This window comes from Sarcophilus harrisii, chromosome 1 (assembly GCF_902635505.1).
Source record: "Sarcophilus harrisii chromosome 1, mSarHar1.11, whole genome shotgun sequence".
NCBI lineage: Eukaryota > Metazoa > Chordata > Mammalia > Dasyuromorphia > Dasyuridae > Sarcophilus > Sarcophilus harrisii.
The window spans coordinates 526,471,513-526,496,007 of record NC_045426.1 but is presented as its reverse complement, the minus strand read 5'-3'; the positions used below and the strand labels follow the sequence as shown (position 1 = coordinate 526,496,007).

The 24,495-nt window shown below is 33.5% G+C and overlaps 1 protein-coding gene and 1 long non-coding RNA gene across 3 annotated transcripts in view; one reads left to right on the top strand and one right to left on the bottom strand.

Moving 5' to 3' along the window:
• The window catches only part of ZNF407 (zinc finger protein 407), a 620,467-nt gene that overhangs the window by 114,470 nt on the left and 481,502 nt on the right, over positions 1–24,495 (bottom strand). The window lies entirely within an intron of this gene.
• Positions 10,998–24,377, top strand: LOC116420625. The gene is made up of 3 exons (XR_004230995.1): positions 10,998–11,068; positions 22,312–22,429; positions 24,299–24,377. It is a non-coding gene; the product is annotated as an uncharacterized LOC116420625 (long non-coding RNA).

Genomic DNA, 24,495 nt, shown 5'->3' with positions numbered 1-24,495 from the left:
ACTCTGATAAAATTAGTCCATTTTCCTAAACCAAATGAACAGATTTTTAAAAAGTTATTTGGCAAGAAGGTTTTGATTTGCATTCCATTTTAAAATTGATATCTATGTACATAAAAGACTTCTCTTTATGGAATTAAAAAAAGGATTATTGTGGGGGGAAGAGTCATCAATCTTTCAAAGCTGTAAAATGATGATATACTTATTTTCAAATCTTCTCATCAGAAGCTGAGAAGATAAAGAAGGTGGATGCAGGTAAAAGAAATACTGTGGTGAGTACTAATTTATTGATAATTAGATTGCTAAAATACAAAGCGACTGCCAGAGGGTTTCAAAAGGAAACAGGATGAACACTTGAAGGAGATATTATAGAAGGGATACTTGTTCAGATATATAAGATTGGGGCAAGACAGCCCCTAAAGTCACTTCAAACACTGAAATTCTGTGATTCCTTGACTTCTTCATGTTAATTGACTCATATGGATTAGTTTTATTCCTTTGTATTCACACAGCATATTATTTTCATTCATTTTCCAATGACTGGACACTTTATTTTCACAGTTTGTTTTCAGTTTTCTCTTATGAGAAATAGTTTTACTTCAAATGTTTGTGTATAGAGTAGTATTTTACAGATTTCCCACTCTCTTTTTTGGAGGAGTGTTAAAATGCTTATAGAGGAACTATTGAGTTAAAGGACATGTAAATTTTTGTAACATTAAGTAATTCAACATTGCTCATTAGACAACCCTCTTATTCTCTTCATATTTTTCTTCAGGATTTCATTCATGAGAACTTGCTGATTCTGTGACAATAAAATTTTATTCACATTGTCTGATAATGCTTTGAAAACTTTTAGAAATTCTTGTCCTTTACCTTTAAAAGAATGAAATTATCATTAAGACAAGACTACAATTTTTTAGTTGCTCCATTAATTGAAGAAGAATTCCTGTACATTCTCAGTTAATTGAAGTTTCTTGGCATCTCTATAAGAAGCATTCTTAAGCTTATGATCTATCATCTATTTATTCCTTCTTTCGAGATAGTCTACAGTATATTCTCAATATACTAATCTTTACCTAAAAGCATGCCATTATGCTTCTCCTTGCTGATTTCTGGATTTTCTTGTATCATTACATTGGCCTTAGCATATCATACAATTCTACCTCTCTTTTTATCCATTCTGTTCCTTTTGAATAAGGCATTTCTTTCTGAAGGTTTACTCCAGTATATGGTCTTATCCCAATCTCAGTAAGCTCAAATTTGCCTCCTAATTTTAAATTGTCTAGTTCACACTTCGTGCATAAACTTTGAAGACTGTGGATTTTATTGCTTGTTCCTTAAGATTTTGATTCGTATAATTAGGTTTTGCTTGGATGTGAATGTGTCTTTGTTGTAGCTATCCTGGCCACTTTCAGTTTAAGTCTCTTCTGATGAGATTCATAAGACTCCAGAAAAATATTTTACTAGCCTTTGTGAGGTGTGCTCTATCTGTGGCCAAAAGCCCATCACTGCTATATTTTATGCTATGGTTCAGAAATCTAAATACCATTTTCAGACAGTCTTCTTTACCAAGCTGTTCATGTCCCAAATCTGTCTGTCTCTTCTGAAGTCCCTGAATCAATTGGCAGCAATGAAGAAAGGACCAGCTGTGTCCTTAAGGTTTTCAGTTTCTTGCCCAGGATTTCGTAATAGAAAAAGTGAAGAAGTTATTCCTTGAGCCTGGAACTTCTGGGAGGAAGACCAGAAAGCAGTGTTTATGGATAACTGTTACTTGGTCACAGCAAAAAGACAAATAATCATAGATCTTGTGTACATCACTGAAAAAATCTTTCTTGCCTTGCATATTTTCTAGTAGTGAGATACCAAGTGCTCTGTCATCTTCAATATTTTGTGATAGATTACTGTGACAAAGATTCATCAAGTTCTCCCTCTTGGTCTCGCTTTGTTTAATTTCTTTCCATATTTTGAGACTTGTGTGCAAGTCTCACCTTATGCCTCCTTTAAACTCTTGCAATACTTATCTTTAACACTCAGTCTGCTACTTGACATGTTATTCTAGATCATTATCTACTAATTTTTATCTTCCATTTCTCTAAATATGTGTTGAGTTCCCCGAGACAGAGACCATGTCTTAAATATTTTGTCCTCAGGGTCTACCACACTGCCACATACATAACAGGCACTAGATAAAGGTTTATTTATGATGTTGCAATGTTAGACCTACAAATGCATTTTTGGGATTTATAGAAGCATCACACCTTTTTATATACTACCTATTATTTAATTGCCAAAAATAGGAAGGAAGAGAATGTTTCTGCCACAAAACCAGATGGATCCATGTCATTTCATTAAAATACACACTAAAGTGCAATTCCAATCAAATTATTGCAAAGGATGGACCCTGGCAAAAAGTATGTGCATGCAAGACTTCAGGTTTATATTTAGCAAGACAAATTATATGCAAAGAAAAGGAGAGAATTTGGAAGCAGAATATAGCCAAATTTGGCTAGGGGTTACAATGAGTGGAAAGCATTTCTCATCATGTGCTTACTATGTGAAAGATACTGAACTAAATACTGGAGATACAAAGAAAAGCAGAAACAGTCTTTATTCATAAGAAGCTCATATTCCAATGAAAAAGGAAACAGGTAAACAAATACCTAGTTATACAAAGCTATATACTGAATAATGGAAGATGTCAGAGAGGAAGGCACTGGCAAGCTGGGGGCAAGAAGGCAAGAAAAAGCCTCCTACAAAAGAAGACATGTGAATTCAATATTGAAGAGACTCAAAGAAACTAAGAGATAGGTTCATTTAAGGTATGGGACACAGCCAGTACAAAAGTAATGGGGTGAGAGATGTAGGTTCATGAGCAAGAGACAACAAACATGTAGATCAGTATACCTAAAAGGTAGATTATGTAGAAAAAAGCATAATGGGAAAAAAAAAAAAAGCATAACTGGAAAGGATGGAAGGGGTCATATTATACAACATTTTAGAGTGAAATAAATAGATTAAACAAGAGATAAATGGATCAGTTAGGTGGCACAATGGTTAAAGTATTGATGTTAGACTCATCTTAAATTGGAATGAGGCCTCAAATACTTAGTAGATATGTAATCCTGGATAGGTGACTTAAACCTGTTTGCCTCAGTGTCCACATCTGTAAAATGAGCTAGAGAAGGAAATAGCTACCTATTCCCAAGTTTCTGTCAAGAAAAATTACAAATGGGGCCACAGAACCAGACATAACTGAAATGACTGAGCAACAAAGATACAAGAAATAAGCTTTTTTTCATTATACTTTGATGGAAGAGAGGAAAGAAGTGAGAAAACCTAAGTTCTAGTCTCAGCTTTGATACTAATTAGGTATGGACTTAAGTAAATAAAGTCTCTGGCTTGTAGTTTTTACCTGTGTCATGTAGAGCTAGCTCCCCTAAGTAGTTCATGGAGTGATTGTGAAGATTAAGAGAAATAATATAAAATTTCTTTGAAAAGGACATAAAATATAAAGAATCATATTATTTTTTCCATATTACTTGTTTACAAGTTATATTCTTCATTTAAAAATTTAAAAAATGAATGTTTCTGTATATATAAAATATTTAAAATTTAATTTAAAAATTTTAAATTTGAATGTTTCTGTATTTATAAAACATTTTTAAAATCTATAGAAAAACTGGCCAAACACATTTTTTTTCTATTTCTATGCACAGGGAAAGAGACCTGGAAGTAAAAACAATGGAAATATAACCTTTATGCAAGATATCTTCCTAAGCATGGAACATAGTAATGCTATAAACATTTGATAACTGTAAGTTTGATAGCGCAGAAATCTTTAAAGAATGTGGCACTTGCAATGTGAGATCTAGAGATGAATTTGGAATTTGAGGAAGTATCATATCTTTTTTACACACTACCCTAATATTTGACTACTAAACTAGGAAGAAAGGGAACATTTCTGACACAAATCCAGATGGATCTATGTTGCTTCACTTTATTCACAGATGTTTTCTGTTGGCTTTGATATATATAAACAGTTATATAAACAGCTACTGCAATCATTATCCAGACCATCAACAAAGTCATCAAATGTATCAGAAAGCAAACAAGTTAAATTAAAAATACATAAACACAAGGTTTTAAACAAAAATGCAAATTGCTCCAGGATATAAAATGCATCATAAGAAATGGATATTTTCTGTCTTTGCTTTTTTGATAGAAGAACTTGGCTATTAGGATGTAAATTCTTCAAGAAGAGTTTAAAGGGTCTGAATTCGATAGTAGAGATGTTTTCTTCATAGGTCAGAGGGGGAAAAAATCCCAATTTAGTTAATTCTCCAATTTTAAATAATGTGATGCTCTATATCAAAATGCTATGACACACATATGACAGAATGCAGGTGTGAATGTCTGTCATAATGAAACCACTTACGTTCAATATGAAAGCACAATGCACTGAAGGAGCTTCAGTGAACCTCAGCAAGAGATTACGCACAGAGCTATTGGCAGAACATGGCAAGACAGAATGTCAGATTTCATAGTCGGCAGACATCTACAACAACTGATGCCTTGTAGTCAGAGGCTGTTAAATTACCTGTGAAGGGTTACTGGCAGCCTTGAATGTTTTTCTCATTGTTTATTTAGTTCCAAAAGCTCTTGGTCTTTGTGCTGATTGCCCTAACTGACAGCACAGGAAGTCTGGACTTTGTAAACAGGGTGCTGCTGTAGTGAATTACAGGTAACAAGTGCGTGATCAACCTGCTAGGGCTGGACCTTTATAAAAAGATGTTTGTTATCTATACCAAAGAAATATGGTTTAATATAAAAAAGTCAATTATTGAAATAATTAATATTATAAAAATATTACTTAAAGCAGAAATTTTATCTTCTCTTTGAGCAAACAAGACTTCATATGACATAGGTCATAAAGTATTTTGTCTCTCTGATTGCCTTAATTTTTGGGGTAGCAAAAATATTCAAATACTACAGAGTAAGATGTTAAGTTGCCAAAATGTAAATAGATGTCTGGTAAATGGGATAGGCTATTCTAAAATGAAAAAAGTGGAAAAGTACAACTTCTATTAAAAACAAGACTTGATAGCATGAAGTAAAACTGACCTAATCAGACCATAAATTTATGTGGAGTATTTAAAATGTAACTGTTAATTAAAAAGCATAAATAAAAACAGAAAAGCCATAAGTTAATAGGAATGAGAGAAAAATCTTTTATAACAGCCAAGCCTTACTCCATCTGTGCCTTTTTGAATATTGAAGACAATAACACACAATACAGAAGAGAATGGCTTATCAACAGAGATTTCAAAATGCATTAATATCATGCACTATTGCTGATCTGAACATTATTTATGAAAATAGATACCATACACTATCATATTATTATGCCCCAAAGACCTCGTTTTGCAAGCTGAAATGAGAAAAACAAGATTTCGTTAGTATATTCATTGATGCTGATCATTTTAGGCTCCTATTCCTACCTTTGAAATTTAATCTGCATTAAAGCACCTATGTTTTCTACAAGTTATTTTCTTCCCTCCAGATGCATGGTGGAGAATGTGAGTTGTAATTTAATAAAACTATATAAGCAAACAAACAAACAAAAAAATCACCAAAAGATACTTTCTTTATATCTCCTCTTTTCCTTACTAAAAGGCCTGAAGTGAAACTTTTATTGAACGACTATTATGGGCTTTCATGTTGAATCTTTTTCTCATTGGCAACTACAAATATAACTGACAGCATTTTTTCAAAGCTTCTTAGGTATGATGAGTGCCTTCCAGGAGAAGATGGTATATGCTTGCCTAATATTTTATCAAGCACCTTACACAGACACATTAGAGAGCATTTAAATACCAAACTACAAAATATGGGTTACTAACCAGTTCCCAAAGTGCTATAGTGCCAGCCAACGCTGTGGTCTAACTGGATTCACATTGATAACATATAGCCATAATTCTGCTTCAATTAAAAGCATATTTCAGCAAAAGCTCAGAGCAGGATGTCTGTTGTATGCATTTTAATAACAGCAGCCTAGAATTTTGCTTATGCAAAATGCATATTACTCAAATGGATTCAGAATTATGCTTTACATAAATAAAGACTGATCATATTAAGACAAAATCCTGCAAACCTAAATGCACATTAATGGCACAAACCCAGAATATGTTGGCAATTCTACAGACTTTGCATAAAAATCAATAAATCTATTTCACCTAAAGATGCACTAATATCTTCAACAAAAATGTTTTCCCTCAAAGAGAGAGCAAGTGAATGAGAGTGAAACTGAGAAGAAAAATAATAATCTGAAAACATCAAATTTCAATATAAGTATTTAGTTCTAAATATTAATGTCCTGTGTTCACATCATTACATAATTCTGAGTTACTCAACCTATGTTAATTTGCCCTCTACTTAAAGTGATAATATTTTATTACATAAAGAATCACAACCATCCTTAAACCTGTTTGCTTAATTTCCTTCTAGTACATTAAAAAAAAAAATTTAAAATAAAAGAAGCACCCTGCATTATTGAAAGCACACATTTCACTATTTAAAATATAGAAATTGTTACTGAAAGACAAATATTGGTGTGTTTTTTTTTTTAATTCTAACATCTTAGAATTTTGAGTAAGACAGTTTCATATTTAATGGCATTAAAATAATTAGGCCTGGGGTAATTATACTATTTGAAAAAAAAATTGGAGACGTCATTAGAATTGTCCCTAAATGAATAACAAATGTAATCTATGATAATAACATTATTTTGAAGATCACACCTGTTTTCATTTATTCTAACTTTTGTTATTAAAATTCACATGCGTCTTAAGATTTCTTAAAAGCAGATATTGATGAAATTGATGCTTCCTATTAAATCTGATTAAGGAATTACATGGCATTATTTAGGAGAGTAGTAAGAAAAAAAAAGAAAAAAATTTACCTTGCTTGCTTTGAAGGATGAAGAACAAAATACAAGTCATCTTATTCATGACATTTTCATAACTCATTTCTACAGGAAGTTAAAATTTTAAAAATACTTTCATGGATACTGATATAATATTGGTATACACTATTATTATTATTATTATTATGTAATAATAATAACATAGAGTGTTAAGAGTTCTAGAATCTAATTGCTCTGCTGCCCCATTGTTGGCAAGTGTAAGAAGTGTGAAACGAACCCTTTGCCTGATGACGAATCCTTCTGACTCATGGTGTGGAGAACTTTGCTCATTTACCAAATTAATACCACAGTCATACAAGCAACTCTTGTCATGTCCTCTTCTCAAGTGAGCAGAGGGAAAATAAAACAGTGAATTGTGTGGTTTAACTTTTAAAAGGAGTTAAGTTTTACTAGTAGATTCTGGCAATTCAGCACCAGAGTAAGATCAATGCATCAATCATGCTGAAGAAAACTAAATGGGTAGATCTAGAAAGCTGCCATAGGGAGACAGCATACAATCTAAATTTAAAAGAAATGCTATTTCTATTAGTAAAATGATTTACTTACTAGAGTTCACAAAAGGTAATCAAAATATTTGGTAAGAATATTTGACTGAAGAATAGTTCTAGGGTGTAGACAATCTTCAAATACTATATTGAGGATTACAATAGCACTTAAGTTGAATTATAATTGCAGTTATACCATTACTTCTACATTAAAATTATGTGATATCACTACAAAAGTAACACATCACTTTTTTAAACTAGCCTCTTAAAAATGTGTTTACTAAGAAAATTATCAATACTATACTGTGTATTTGGCACTATATATTTTAAGAAAACTGACTTACTGTATCTGTGACCTCTAGCAAATCACTTCATCTCTTTATCTTAAGTTTCTCATCATTGTAAAATGAGAGAATTTCTAAGATCATTTCTAGCTTTACTATAGTGTGCACTACTCATGAACAAATGGATGACCAAAATGTTAAGAGACAGAGATAGGGACTTGATTTGTTATTTCATTGGTGTAGGGAGTTTTTGTTATGGAGCAAGTCAGCATCTTATTTGAAAATTACAATATTATATAATTGCTGAGAACACTGGCATATTAAGTGGCTTGCCCAGGCTATATGTGCCATAATCAGAACCTGAATTTGATCCTCTTAAGGCAGTTTTATTATTGGTTCCTTTCCATGACAGCTGATAATCTATAAAGGTTTTAGGTTTTTTTAAAGAAGAAAAACAGGATAGGTAAAACATATGGGTAGTATTCAGGTCAATATTTGGAGGAAAAAACCAAAGTACATTAGTGTAGAAACCAGAAAATGTGGGTCTTTCCTAACTCTAACACAAGTATATAAGGTGTTCCAGATCAAGGTCTTTAACTTCCCAAAGCCTCCTTTTCCATTTCCATGAGAAAAAGATCATTGAATATGATTATCTCTAAAAGTTCCATTCAGTCTAGGTAGCTTTTTACCAATTTAGTTACAGATTTCCTACAAATTTCAACAAAATAGACGCAAGAGTTCATTCTGGTAATGAAATGTGTCAAAGAACAATTCTTCTGTTTAAAAACATATGTAAAATCAATCAGTAAAATGAGTGAAATATACATCAAGAGCCTTGTCAGGCTCTTGTCAATACCCAAACTTGGAATTGTAAAGAATTCATAAAAAAAAGTTTTAGGCATGTCAATTGAAAGAACTACCACAAAATAATCAAAAATGAATGTTGCACAATTACAAAGCATGATCATGGCTTCAAAGAAGAGAAAGAAGAATATCCTCCCTTCACTCCTAGGCATGGAAAATTGCATATATTTTTTACCTTTTTTGGGGGGAGGGAGTATATATATATTAGGTTTTGCCAATTTTTCTCTTCTTTTTTAAAAAAATATTTTTTGTTATATGGAATAACTCTGGATCTGGGAAAAAATACAAATATTTGAAGGAATTTGGTCAATATAAAGACAAATGAAATCAATTTAAAAAACATTTTAAAAACTCAGGCAAGGATACAAATTATGAGGTAACCAGTATATTACTGTACTGAATTCTGCAGTTTCTGTTCCAAGTTTTTAAAACAAAATAGATAATCAATAAAGATTTATTTATTGATTGCTATATGGTTACTGAACCATCATTACAGAATTCAAAGGATAAATCCCATTAGAGGAAGTATTTACCAACAAGTATCAGTAGTCAAAAAGTAAACAGTTATGTATAAGTTACATTTACTAAGGAACGAAAGACAGGAATACTAAGTTTATCAGTTTTACTATAACAAATTCAATGATGTGATTGATGAATTTTCCTAAAAATAAATAAAAACATGGTGGTTTGGTAGAAAATATCTACTGAAGCCTTCTCTAGAAACATGGTTTTAGGAGATGGTCAAGAGAATAACAAGAACAGAGAAGCATTATTATTCTTTATATTCATGTCTCTTGTTTTTTTAACTTCAAAGGCACATGGCTGAAAGAAAGGAAAGGAGATGTAGGAAGAAAGAGGGGGCAGGGAGGAGTATACATTGTGTTCAAAGATAAAACGGCAAAAGCAGAGCCTCAAGCTTGCTAATTTTGAGATAACTTTCATAACCACTTTTATTCTGGCTTTTACTGTTCTCAGACTGTCCTCCATATGGTTAATTATCACCACTTGGATTCTTTTCCCCTCTTATCCTGCTTTAACTCAATGTAGCTTTTGACACTACTCATGACTCAATTGTTTTCATACATCCTGAACAAAAATCTGGGAAACTATTGCTTTAACTACTCCTGGTTTTAATTGTACTTCATTCCATTTTGCATTTTCTCTTATCTTCTCATAGTGGCTCAAATTCCCATATGGTATACTTCCCATTAAAATAAACTCCAGGAGGTCATCCAAATTTTGCTGCTGTTGTTGTAGTATTCAAATTCTGTTGCATCCAATAGTTTTTGATATAAGTAGGCCATGGGCTGGTTCTTGGAACAATTTAAACTATAAATATCTAAGTCTTTTTGCAACAGCATCTTTTGTAATGAGATTTTGCCTTTTTTTCGTTGTCATCTGCCCACTCCCTTGCTATTTGATACTCCTGAACCTCCTAGAGATCATAACTCCTTTTGGACTCTTTTCTAAGTTCCCTGTTCCTTTTAGGTTCCAGATAGAATTCAAGGATCTATGATTTCATTAGTGCAGGTGTCATCTACCCATACTGCCAGGAAATACTGTGTACATCATAGGATATTTCATGAGTTGTTGTAACCATAAGAATTAATCAACTAGTGGAGAAACATTATCACTCATCTGGTCATGAGCCTCTACAAATTTAGTTAGGCTCAAATAAGCATTTATTCCCTCTTTACCCATACTTGAATAAGCATTTGTTAAATGTTGTTTCATTTGGTCCTCATAGCAATTTTGAGAGAGAGGTGCTATTTTAATCCCTATTTCAAGCTGAAGAAACTTAGTCAGATGGCAGTAAAGTGACTTGTTCAGGGTCATACAGTCAGTAAGTGTATGATTCGATTTGAACTCATGTCTTCTTGAATCTAAGACCTCTATTCACTGCATCACCTGACTAGTTTTAAAAGATAACAGTTTGTCGTCAGATCCATATCTGAAGCCCTTCCAGCTTGGTAGGGCCTACCTGAGCTTTAGATCTGCTGGAATGACCTTGGAGAACCCCAAGTCATCCTCTTCAAAATGGGCCTTAGAAGAGTGTTTTCGAGGGGGACAAAAAAAAGTAATGTACATATTAATTCATTATTTTCTCTTTGAAGGGATAGGCCTATCTTTGCCTTTTTTTCTGTATTCTTTGGCACAGTCTGCTTTTGATGAGTGCTTGTTAATTGAATGACTAACAATTCATTGACCAAAGTATTCCTTAGCAGAATCCTATTAGTATATCTGAATCTATTATATTAATATCTCCAGTAATATAAAGTTAGAAATTGTTTTTGATGTTTCAAGAGAAAAATATTTTAGAGATGAGTTTAAATTGACTATTCATCATTTCTGTTTCTTTACCACTACTCTGTCACCTCAGTCCCAGGATGATACATGATTCCAGGTCTCTACTGCCACATCAGTTCTGGGCCAGAGACAAGGATACATTATGACAGGTATTGTGTTATACCTTTGTATTTTATTTAAATGCTCTCTCCTTCCCTTAAATACTATCTTTTGTCCATGTGAGGCTTGTGTGGCATGTGAGGTCATGTGTGGCTCCAAGCACTGACAAGTTTGACCACTGTTGGAAAAGCAGTTCTTGCTCTCCCCAAGGGCATGGCGGATATTTCTGGTTCAGTGAGCAATAACAACAAAAAAAGGCAGAAGTTTGGGCTTGGCCTTTGACTATGGCTGCTTCATTTGCTTTAAAAGCAGTCCATCCATATGTAGCCAGGTAATGGACATTTTGCTTAAAAGTTTTACAATTCTCTTTAGCACTAATTCTTTAAATATATATATATATATATATTTGCCTTGACAACATGAGAGGATTTTTTTTATAATATTGTTGCAATCCTCTAGTGTAAAATCATCAAATTATGAAGAAATGTAACTATATTCAGGTCCCTAGGAGAGAAGCCATCTGCAATTATGAAATATTGGATGCATGAACACGGTCCTGTGATGACCACATGCAGTATTTTTTATTTTGTTTCATTAAAATCATGTAATGTGTAAGAATTTTGCCATCAATTAACATTTCTCCTGAATTAATTCCTAGTTTGTTGGGGAAATAAGGAGAATTTACTGTAAAATTTAGGCCCACTGTGCTGTAGCTTCCACACAGAGTCCTAGTCAATGTTTTGCAAATATGTCATAACGAGTTTCTGGCTCTAAGTAGTTCCTGGCAATTATGTCATAGTTTGACAACAGGAGACAACAAGGACATCAGAATCACTAACATGGCATATGGCTTATAACTGTTGACTGTTTATCAACTTTGCAGGGCCAGAATTATTTTTCTTTCTTTCTTTTTTAATTAATTTTTTTTTTATTAAAAGAAAAATCTGGTTTTTTTCCATTCTACCCTGCAACCCCCAATTGAGGAAAAAAAGGAAAATTAAAACACTGTTAGAAATATGTATAGTCAAAGAAGACAAATGTCTACATTGGCCACTTAAAGAAAATCTCATTCTATATTCTGAGTCCTTTACTTCTCTATGAAGAGATAGGTATTTTTCATCATGGATCCTCTGAAATTGTAATAGTTCATTATAATGATCAAGTTTCTAAGGCTTTCAAAGTTTATGTTATTAGAGTACTGTTATTGTATCAGTTATATCCCAATTCTGCTCACTTCACTTTTCATCATTTCATATATGTCTTTCCAGGTTTTTCTAAAAACATTCCCTTCATCATTTCTTATAGCACAATAAGATTTTCTTACATTTACATATCATAATTTCTTTAGCTAGTGACTAATTGATTGGTTTCCCCTCAAATATTCCAATAGTTTGGCACTTCAAAGAGAACTATAAATATTTTTAGCTAGTGACTAATTGATTGGTTTCCCCTCAAATATTCCAATAGTTTGGCACTTCAAAGAGAACTATAAATACTTAGTTTATTGTACTTAGGATTAATTCTTCAATCTAACCTCTCTCGTATTCTGCCCTCCCCCTTTTTCCCTTTTCTTAGCATTTTATTGTTAAATGATACATTTTCTGGATTCAAATGGATGGATGGATGGATGGATGGGTGGATGAATGTTTGTATGTATGTATTCTTCTTTGCTTTGACAACCCAAGATGAGAGTAAGGTTTAAATGCCACTCCTTCTTCCTTTTTTAGACTTATTTTTATACCGCTACCACATGAGATAATATTGTCTAACCACCTTCTTTCTTTTCCTTTGCCCCTTCCTTTTCCACTCTTCCTCTGAAATCATCAAGAATTATTTGAAGCATAATTAAGACTCTTTATATGATACCTGTTGGTGATAAGATACAGAAGATTTCATATATCATCTGCCCATAATAGAAATAAAGTTATTTATTTATTTATTTATGTTCAATCCCTTGTAATTGTTCACTCTTGTGAACATCCAACTCCTTTTGATGCACCCATTGACAAACCTAGCAGAGCATTTGAAAGGAGGTTCTGAAACAAAATGAAAAAAGGTATCAGGCTTCCTACCCAACTGAAGTTCAACAGAGTCACTGGACCAACCTTTCTGTACTATGATTGGGAAACCTATCACCCTGGCAGAAAATTGAACCACTGTGTCTTAGAAAGATTCTAAAGATCACTTGGCAAGATGAGATAACAGACACTGAGGTGCTTTCAAAATGAATTACCCAACACTCACACTCTACTGCAAAGAGCTCAACTATGATGAGTTGGCCACACTGTTCAAAGGTCCAACATATGCTGACCTAAGAGATTATTTTAGGGAGAATTCACCCAAAGGCAAACAAATGTTCACACAGAGGTCAGAAAGAAGCAATATGAGGATACTCTGGTGTACTCTGCATAGAGAACAGCTCCTTTTTTGATTCAGGCATACCATTCTAGTTGGTCCTATACCAAAACAAAATTGCAGTAGCTCAAAAGAAACATGAGATGTGAAAATTTAGACATATCTCCAATCCTTATGTGGACTATTTGTATCCAACCTGGAAGTCTTCTAAGTGCATACTAGTCTGATCAGCCACAGTTGGACACTGTACATTGGCCATGACATTGTGATCCAATTTTAATCCTCTTCGGGTATGCAGGACAACAACAATATGACTTTTTTTATATTGGCTCAACTCCTGTGTTTGTTTCCCCCATACAATTAAACTATGCTTTGCTGAGTAACTTGTTTTTCATTGTATGCCCATATTCTGCATTTTGGAATGTGGTATTCTAAATTTTTTGCTTCTTTACATTTTCTCTGCATATTCCTAAACTGGATTTAGGTCTATGGGTTTGCCCCATTTGGAGTTCCAGAAAAGTGCTATTGGTCAAAACTGCTTTTTAGGCAGCTGTTAAGCTTTCCTGGTTTGGAATAGCAAAACTGTTAGTTTCCATTTGGTCTGGGAATCCTATCCTGTAGGCTTACTTATCACTGTAGGTTTAAGATTGGGCTGGAATTTAGTTTTGAGATGCCCATTTTGGTCTTGGTGTCTAAGCAAGCTATTGCTTGCTTCCAACTTGCTTCCGACTTAGAAGAGGCTGCTTCTTTTCTTGGAACAATACCCAGTTCCTTTCTAAACAAGCCTAATAATGAGTGGCAAAACTGTTAGTTGACACTGGTTTCTCTACCCTCTACAAGTTAAGGTTTCCTGTCCTGAACATGGGACCTCTTTTTACTCTGGCAGATAGTCTCTTATCATTCAGCAGTCCCATCTATGGACTTCTTTATCTCCTCACAATACATCACTGTCTCAGATAAGACTTTAAATATTTCATATAGGTCAAAAGAAATCCATCTAAGCATTAAGTAAAATGGGTTCCTCTTCTTATCAACTAGTGGTTCAATAGCAGTTGCTTTTCTCTTTGGAGAATGGGGCCTAGAAAGCCATTAAAAGATGAATTCAAGAAACAATAAAGTCCAATGAGGCTAGAAAGATAAAATGAGTGACAGGATTGGGCATTTATAAAGTATTTCTATTTACAAAGAAATCAGAAAGTAATTCTTCTCTTCCCTTTTAAAAAAAGTTTTTTTTTTTTTTTTTAAATGAGAAAAGGGGGCAGTGTCGCTAGAATTCAGACACTGAGCCCAAACAGAGCTTTAAGCACAGCGCTTTGAGAGTTATTCTTTGAAAAACAATATGGTAGAGAGGACCATATTGAAGATATGCTGTTCATGATCAAAGTGTTCAGTAATCAGAAGTTTATGAACTAGTCTCTGTGATATTGTTATGGGGTATAGAGTTAATTAAAAAAAAAAGAATTTATCTAATGAAAATTGTTATGTGAAAACCATCTCACAGGGCTATGATAAGGAAAGCACTTTGTAAACCTTAAAGGGGTACAGAAATGTGTCACTACTATATTACCACATGAAAGAAGAATTATGCCTCACAGGAACAAACTAGAAGCAATGAGAAGAAAGCAAAGACTTTGGCACCATAAGGAAAAGCTTCCTAACATTCAGAATGATACTAAAGAATAATGGACTATCATGGGAGAGAGGGAGGTTCTTTTCACTGGAGATCTTCAATGAGGCCCAGACTCATACATAGGTTGATTTTAATGGTGTCTGAAATTCTATGATTCAATAAAGGGGAAATGAAAAAGATATCACAAAGCAATGGATACTTAATTGGGTAAATCTAAAGCAGTTTAGAGTGCTATAAAAAAAAATTAGTATTTCAGTAAGAACATGAAGAATAAGTGAATCTTATCAAGGATCCATGGGCAACAAGTATAGTAGACCATATCATACCATAATTTCTTGATATTTCTTGTTTTTCACAAAGGATTAATTTTAGTATTACTATCTTAACTGTATGCATAGATTTATAGCTTAATACAAAAAGCACCACATTTAAAATTGGGAGATTTGGGTTCCAGTTTTAGGTATAACTAATTAGACATATGATTAAACTTGAACAAATCATTTCAGTTTCCTAGGTGTCAAATTAGGCATGTATGAGATAATCTCCAAAGTCCTTTCTATCTCTAACATCCTTAGATTTATGAATAAGCATGAGTTATTATATAAATCTATACCCTGTAAATGAACTGTAGTCTCTATTAGGTTGTTTCTGCCCCAGATTTACAAAAAGTACCCAAACCTTTTAAGTTTGATTTTAACTATTAAATTAAATTATTATTAAATTAATAAAATTTTTGACAAATGTGAAAAATGATTTTCTTAAATTGCTAATGAAGGATAAAGGCTACAATCATAAAGTAATTTACATCCCTTCTACCCCTCACTTGTTTTTTAGTAGGGTAGTATTAAGACATAAATAAGTGAAAAGAAAAAGGTAGATTTTGAAGAAACTTGAAGAAATCAATGTATTGTTGGTCCTCTATGAGGAAAACACAATTGACATCATTACTAGAACTTCAAATTAGTTTTCTTTTTTTAATAGTTGTTATGGTTGATACTGATGCAAATACATTTTCTTAGTAGTTCTTCTGGTGACCAAAGGCAGATATTTGCCTATTAATGGTCAGAACTTGGAGACAAAAGTATGTAAGAGGCACTATTTCTTTCCACGATATATAACTGGCCCATGTTGGGTGATGGCAAGGAGAAATCAAATATTTATTAAACATTTTCCATATGCTTCTATATGTTAAGAACCAGGGACACAAAGAAAAGCAAAAACTCACAATTTAATGGAAGAGACAACATGCAAACGACTATGTAAAAAAGATATATACAAAATAATATGAAGATGGTTTCAGGGGCAAGGCATTTAGAATTAAAGGAGATAAGGAAAGGCTTCTGGAATAAAGTAGGATTTTATCTGAACTTTGAAAGAAGGCAGGGAAATCAGAAGGTAGAGACAAGGAGGGAGAAAATTCCAGAAATGGATAATAGTCAGTGAAAACGACAGGAGTTTGAGAGAGAAGGTGTCTTGCTCAAGGAAAAGCAAGGAAGTCAGTGTTAGTCTCTTTTTTCTAATACCTCTTCCCTTTTGATTATTTTCTTTTTTTATCCTGTATGTCTTTCTCTGCATTTAAAAGTGACCTACACATAGTAAGTGCTTAATTAATGATTACTGGTTGATTGATTGTCACTGGATCATATAGTACATAGAAAAGAGTTTGGAAAGGTAGAAAGGGATTAAATTATGAAAGGCTTTTAATGTCAAAGTGGAGGTCTTTATATTTCAACTTGGAAGTAACAGGAAAACACTGAATAAGGGAAGTTAATTAAAAAGGAAAGCAACATAACTAGAAGTATAATTTATAAAGATCACTTTGTTAGCTGTGAGAAAGACATTAAAATGGGAAGAGAAGTAAGGCAGGGAGACAAATAAGAGTGGGGAGTCTAGAATGAGACCTAGGATGTAAATTTGAGTAATGCATGGAGAGTGATGATCTCACTTGTAATTTGGGAATTAGGAAGAAGATTGGAACACATAAAAGTAGGCTTGAAAAACATTTGGATCTTCTTGAATGACTTTATAACCTTGGTCTCATTTTCATGCAACCTAATAAATTGGTCCACATATCCCAATAACAATAAAGGAAGAAAGAGTAATATGCACTTATTCAACACTTGCTGTATATTGGCACTATGCTAAGTACTTTACAAATATCTCATTTGATTCTCACAACCTTGCAAGACAGGTTATGCATCATCATTTGACAGCTGAGGAAACTGAGGCAAAGGGAAGTTAAAAAACTAGTCCAGGGTTACAGTGTCTACCCACCTCCAGGCCTATCTACTACATCTATGACCTAACTTATGATAAGAAAAAGTCTTGACTAAACAAAAGTGTCCTTGTTCCTGATATTTGGATTCTACAGAGAGGGTTTTTATATGCTACAATTTTTATTGGCTGTTTTACTCATTAATACCTCAATGAATCTGTGGTGTCAAAGAATAACTGTTACTAAAAAGTAATTTAGTGTTAGGGAACATGTTTATTGTGTGAAATCCCTAAGATTTAAAATTTGGAAATATGGTTAAACGCCAGTATGATAGAAGAAACTATCAATCAGAGAATCTCTTTTAAAGAAGAAAAATTTGCATTAGATAATTTCTCAACTATGTTTCACCAATCTTCTGAAAAGTATGTTTACTCCTCAGCACAAAGAAACTGCAATCAAAAAACCTCCCTGACACTGAATGTACACCTGTACAAAAATATGTGTCGGTGAACTTCTATCTAGTCTTAATTGAATAGGCAAATGCGATGAAAATCTGTCAGTAGATGGGATTAATGATGTTGCCTCCTAAGCCCAAAAGAAAACAATACTTTTGGCTAATCATGAAGTTTATTGAGAAAACCTCCCTTTAACATTAGAGGAGAGTAAAGTAAATCTGTATAAATGAAATAGTCCTTTGTGAAATTCTTGGACTTTACAAAGACTAAAAATTAAAATTAAAATCACTAAACAAGAGTCCCAAGCAGATAAATAAGGGAATCAGTTTGAGACTGTTTTGTGAGTAGCTGAAGCTGTCATTTGAGGAAAGTCATCATTTTTTGACTTTCATTTGCCAGTCATGATCATTGATACCAAATATTATGAGACTATAGAAATAGGGATATGGATAGGATGTAAATCTGTGATTTCTTTGTTACAGGGATTTCCCAGATGAGAAAATTCCTTTTACCAATGCATCTTGGTACCTCCTCTGTAACCCATAGTCTTAGAGAGTTTTCTGCATCAGAGAGAGGTTGAGATTTGCTTAGAGTTACAAAGCTAGCCAGGATGTTTCAAAGGTAAGACCTGAATCCATTTCTTTCTGGTTCTGAGCTTTAATTCTTTGTCCACAATGCCATATCACCTTTCATGATATTAAATGACAGATAGATGTACAAAGTTAAAGTTCATATTTTTTGGTATGTGAAAGGCAACTGTCAAGTGAACTCTTACTGGAATACTTGTTCATTTTGTCAGAGGCGAATCAGACCTAATGATAAAAAAATATGTTTAGAGTGATTATGGTATAATGATAACAAAAGTCTAAAATTCTCTTTATTGGTTATCTTGATCTTTTCCTATTGCTAGTGAAACCTAAGTCCTAATAAATGCAATTTGTGCTGCTGCTTGTCCATTTTGCACATCAAATTGCAAGCAATTTATGAATAGCTAAGTATACTTAAATATAAGAAATAAAAACCATGTTGAAATCATGCTAATTAAAGCACGGCTCTGCTGGGCAGGACATGTTGTTTGGAAGGATGACAACAGATTTCCCAAGTGTATTATGTGTAGAGAGATCAAACTTGGCAAGTGTTCACGAGGTGGGCAGAGAAAATGTTTCAAGGACATATTAAAAACACAACTCTAAGAAGAGATACTAAGAAAAATTAACTTAGAGCTGTATAAAATTCTATAATGAAAGTATGTACTTAAAAAGTAAATCTGATCAACAAGAAGACTAGGTTAGTCCTAGAAATTACATAATCAAATAATAGTGAAATTCTGAAAAGGTAAAAACATTGATTATAATTACACAATTTCAAAAATTCAGAGAAAAGATATTATTACTAAAATGTTTGTTTTCACATACATAATAATAATATCAAAATATAGCAGATATAGGGGAAGTGCTTACCTTTTGTTTCATTAAATCAAAACAACACTAAGTACTTAAGAGAAATAGATAACAAAATATACCTGTACCAAATTATATTCCTTCTTGTTCCTTTCATTTCTGATTTGTAGTGAACACTGAATTTATTCCTTGACCTGATTCCTTGCAATAAATTGACTTTTTCATCCTCTAACTTTTTAAGTTACTTCAAAGAAAAGGAATTTAAAAGATAATGGACTTAAATATAATTAGGCAAATATGTGAAGGATCTATGATTTCTCAAAGGAAAAGCAGTAACCCTCTATGTTTTAGTAAATGGGCTAGAAAGAGTTATCAACAGTATATAGAGATCGAGAGAATGGTTCAGAGTCACAAAGCTAGTAAAAAAAAAAAACTAAGACTTGAAAATATGACTTTCAGTCATTAAGTCCATCATTCTATTCACTATTAACATGATTCTTCTTAAATAGAATTATTACTAGTATTATTTCACAGCTGAATAGTATTAGTATGTTTGACATGTTAGATTATATTCCAAAAGTTTATTCACTTTGGAGAAAACCAGGAGGATTTTAACAGTTGATGGAGAGAAAGGTGATGCTAATTGAAGCCATTGAGAATTTTTTTAATCACCATATGTATGATATTCATCCTCAGTTATCTTCTATACTTTTCTCATCACTTCAAATGATATTTACATAAATCAATAATTATAACCTGTTTGCCATCAGTTTATTCATCTGTAAAATAGGAATGATGATGACTTCTACCCTTCAGGTTTGTTGTGAGGATCAAATGAAATAATAATCACAAAACACTTAGCACAGGTCATGGCACATAATAAGCATTACATAATTTTTAGCTATTATTATTACTTTTACTATTATCGTTACTACTGTCTTATTATGTTAAGGTCTCCTGGGCTTCCCTTTTAAAAGGAACTATACTGAGCAACAAGAGAACTGTTCGGTTCTGCACACATATATTGTATCCAAGATCTACTGTAACCCATTTAACATGTATAGGACTGCTTGCCATCTGGAGGAGAAGGTGGAGGGAGGGAGGGGAAAAATCAGAACAGAAGTGAGTGCAAGGGATAATGTTGTAAAAAATTACCCTGGCATGGGTTCTGTTAAATTATTTATTTAATAAATATTTATTTATTAAAAATAAATAAATAATTTTTTTTTAAAAATGCAGAGTGAGCACTCCAGCTTGAACACAAAACACAATGAATCTCTTTGGCCTCAAGGCCCTGTCCACTTAGCTAGGGACTGGAGGATCTTCGCTGGCTGAATGGTGAAGGATCACCTTGCTGGTTATTCTGGGGAAGGCAAGGAACTGTTTTGCTCCTTACAATTTAATAGCAACCATTTAATAAGCACCTTCTATGTGCCCAGCATTGTGCTGGTTACTGGTAATAACGAAGGCAAAGGGCATCGCACTATTAAGGGAAAAAAACAAATGTGCAGTTTAATAGAGAGATACTGTGGTTCAAAGTAAAAAGGGGGAGATAAAGAGGGCTAACAAATGGGGAGACCACTGAAGGCTGCATGGAGGAGGTAGCAGATAAACTGTGCATTTGAAGGAGGGCAGAAATATTAATAGAAGGAAGAATGAGAAGTCTATAAAAAGGCACAGAGGAAGGAGATGGATCCCTCGGAGGGAGAACACCTGACAGGTCAATTGGGCAGAAATGGAGATTGTATGAGAGAGAGGTGAGTTTATGTACCTAGAGTCAGAAAGGAGGGAGGTGAAACAAGTCTTTCATTCAGTGGATACCTCATAAATGTCTATAGAATGTTGGATAGATTTATGTTTGTCCTGGGGCTAAGAGGAGCTCAATGGAGAAATCTGATTCTCTTGCTTCCTACCTCTCCTGTCTAATCCTCTTTCCCTCTATGGGTATCTTGCCCCTCAGGATCCCAGAGACCTCATGGTGCCCTCTGTCTGGAAACTCCCACTGCCATGTTGGTCCTTCTGAGGTCTCCAAGACTACTCTAGGGTCCTAACCCTGAAACTTTTCCCTTTCCACCCAAACTGAACTCTTGCTAGAATGCTATTCTCTCCACATTTTGTCAGGTAGTAAGAGTTGTGAATTGTGCATATTAAATAACAAGGGTTATTCCTCGTGATATATTTGGGTTTTAACAGATTTCTTGGAGATCTAAAGTCTTAACCCTAAATGAGATAATTCTGCAAGCACTTGTGAAGTACCTGCTGTGTGCTAAGTGCTGGGGATATAAAGACAAGTGAAATCAGTATCTTGCCCTCAGGGAGCTGACAATCTAATGGAAGTGAGGAGGGACAATGTGAAAATGACTCTGTGCAAAACTATATATGAATGATATTTATATATACATATGTGTTTACATACACTCATACACACATTCATAGACACATATATGCATATGTGTGTGGATATGTGGATAAATTTAATATATATATATATGTATGTATATACATCTATTTATTATCTATCTGAATTAGAACTAACCACATTGGAATTTAGAGGAGTGAGTCTAGGATCTTCCTGTTTTGGAAATTAGTTCCCAGGAGATATGGTACAATGTTAACAATTTTAAAGAACTTTTTTAGATCAATGTTGTTACTGTTCTTCAGTCATTCAGTTGTCTGACTCTACTTGACCCATGGACTTTTTTGTCTATGGGATTTTTTTTGGCAAATATTCTAGAGTGGTTTGTCATTTCCTTCTCCAGAGTATTTCCATTTTACAGATGGGGAAGTGAGGCAGAGAGGGATTAAGTGGTTTTCTAAGATCACACAGCAAGTGGGTATATGAGGCTGGATTTAAATTGAGATCTTTGCATGAGCACATACCCCTAATAGTGCCTATTTGTTTATTTCAAGTCAATAAAAAAATAAATAAATAAATAAATAAAAGGAACTATAATACTATAATACAGAATACCCAGGAGGGAAAAACCAAGTTTGTTAGAAGACTAATGTCTAAAGGAAATGAGTATGCTTGGTTTGGAAAAGAGAAAATTTAGGGAGGACAACTTCCTATCTTTGTTTATTAGGTACTCTTTTCTCATTTATTTTTTAAAGACTGGGTTTTCAAATCTGACTCTGACTGGAAGTGCAGGGCTTTTCAGGAAAATGAAACCCTCTACTTATTGGTGAGGAAGCGTTGACCTGCACCATCTTTATCCTATACTCATTTCCCCCTCTTCAGGCAATATGGTGCTCCATTCCAAAAGGCTCATCATATTAATGCCAAATTTAGTGTGGACATCTGATAGCATAATCCACTGAAGCTAAGAACTATCAAGATCAAGATTGCCACCAAGCAGGTATGTGAAATCTGGTATGCACAAGGACATCTGACTTACTGGGTACAGTTTTCCAGAAAGTCGTCAGTAGGACAAATGCAAGGAACTTTTAATTATGTATAGTTGGGTTCCAATTATAAAATTCTATGATTTTATCAAAGTTTGTTCTATTTCCTCTCCTTTAACTCATGAGCTTCCAAAGCCAAGAATAATGTTTGATAATTGGATCATGTGCTTTTTTTTTTTCTATGTTTCTTTGACTCTCACACTCAAGGCACAACCTAGCTATCTTTCTCAGTTCCTGTGGTTCTTGGGGAAACAAACTGTTTTCAAGGCCCAGGTCTCAGGCACAATTTTAGGTTCAGGGTAAAACTGCAGTCTTTACAGACACCAAAGCTAATGTCCCAAATTCAATTCAGCAAACATTTATTAACTACTGTGGGATAGGAAGAAAAAGCTAGAGTTCTTCTGCCTCCTACCAGAGGGAAATAAAATGTTCAGAAATACATAAATACAAAGTATACATAATGAGAATTCTAAGCAATTTCAAGATAGACAGGAAGGAAGAGAACTAATAACTGTTGGCTTATATGGAAAGGGCTGTTGTTTAAAGTGGCATTTGGATTAAGAACAGAATTTAAGTAGGAAGGAGGAAACTTCCTGGAATACTGAACAAAGATGTCAGAAAAAAGATACCAGTACTTAAAAAAAAAATTCGCAATTCTCTTGATTTTGTAACCATATTTTTTAGGGTGGTGGTGGTGGTGGTGGTGGTGGTGGTGGTGGTGGTGGTGGTGGTGGTGGTGTGTGTGTGTGTGTGTGTGTGTGTGTGTGTTGTTGGGCAAGTAAAAGGCCATTTTTTGACCATGCTTCCTGTGCAATAGCCTATTGATCTAGTATGCTTTGTGGAAAATGAAAACTCCAAATCTCATGGAGGTGGTGGTAATAAAATTTAAGAGTGGCTGAAGTCTAACAGAGGATGTTAAACCAGACAACCACTGTGTGAACACCATTTCTCACTGAGAGACAGATTTGTCATCTATTTAAATTCTTCTCTTGAATCATAGGAAGGCAATATTGAAGTAGACTTCTAAACAAAATCATGCATATTGTCAAATGTGATTTTTTTTATACTCATAGCCTGAAGGTTTTTTGTTTTGTTTTGCTTTTTAAGTAACATCCATATTAGAATTTAGTAATCTGGGATGCTCCATTCCTAAACAGAAACGACAATTTCAAATGCTAAAATTGAATCCCAGAGCTCCATAAAAATTTTTAAGACTAGCTCTGTTCAGTAAAAGATTAGCAAAGGTTGCATTGTTTCAGTCATTCTAAAAAAATATTGATTTAGTAATAAACAAAAGAAAATGAAAACCTTAAGGCTGTTAGGTTCTATTTCCCTCTACCTAATATTTTTGAGTTTATATCTTAATTAGATGAAGTAGAATTTAAAGCAATATCATTTATATGTTGTATTGACATAATAATGTAGCTATTAATGATATGCCATAAGGATTCGGTATATCAACTACATGCCAAAAGATGATAGTGACTGCATAAAGTATTAAGTATATTCTGCCTTTTCTTGGAATTTCAAAAGCTCATATTTGAAGAAACAAACATCTAAAACAATAATTCTTTAAAAAGAAATGACCCATTCTCATAAACAATTCTCTTAACTGAATTGCTTAAGAAAAAAAAAAAAAACATTAAGTCAAAAACAGAAAACATATCCTAAGGTGAGCCAAATTATAATAAAGAAAGAGAAATGTATGGTAAATTTCTCATTCAAATTAGAAAATATGGAGGCTACTCATTTTATTTTATTATGGAAAGCTTCAAATCCTGTATATAGTGGGTTATAATGGTGGTTTTTTTTTTTAATTCTAGTCTCAAAATTTCCTTCTGAGAACAGAAGGAATAATCATCATTTCCCCCAAAGACCTCCAAGAATCAAAATTCATTTTCAGATATGATGGAAAAATAAAGAATATTTCTAAAGCATACTAAAGCATATACTGTGGAGGTTATTCACTTCGTCATGTTCTGTGGGAAAAGTGGGAAAAATTAACATTTTCAATGCATCC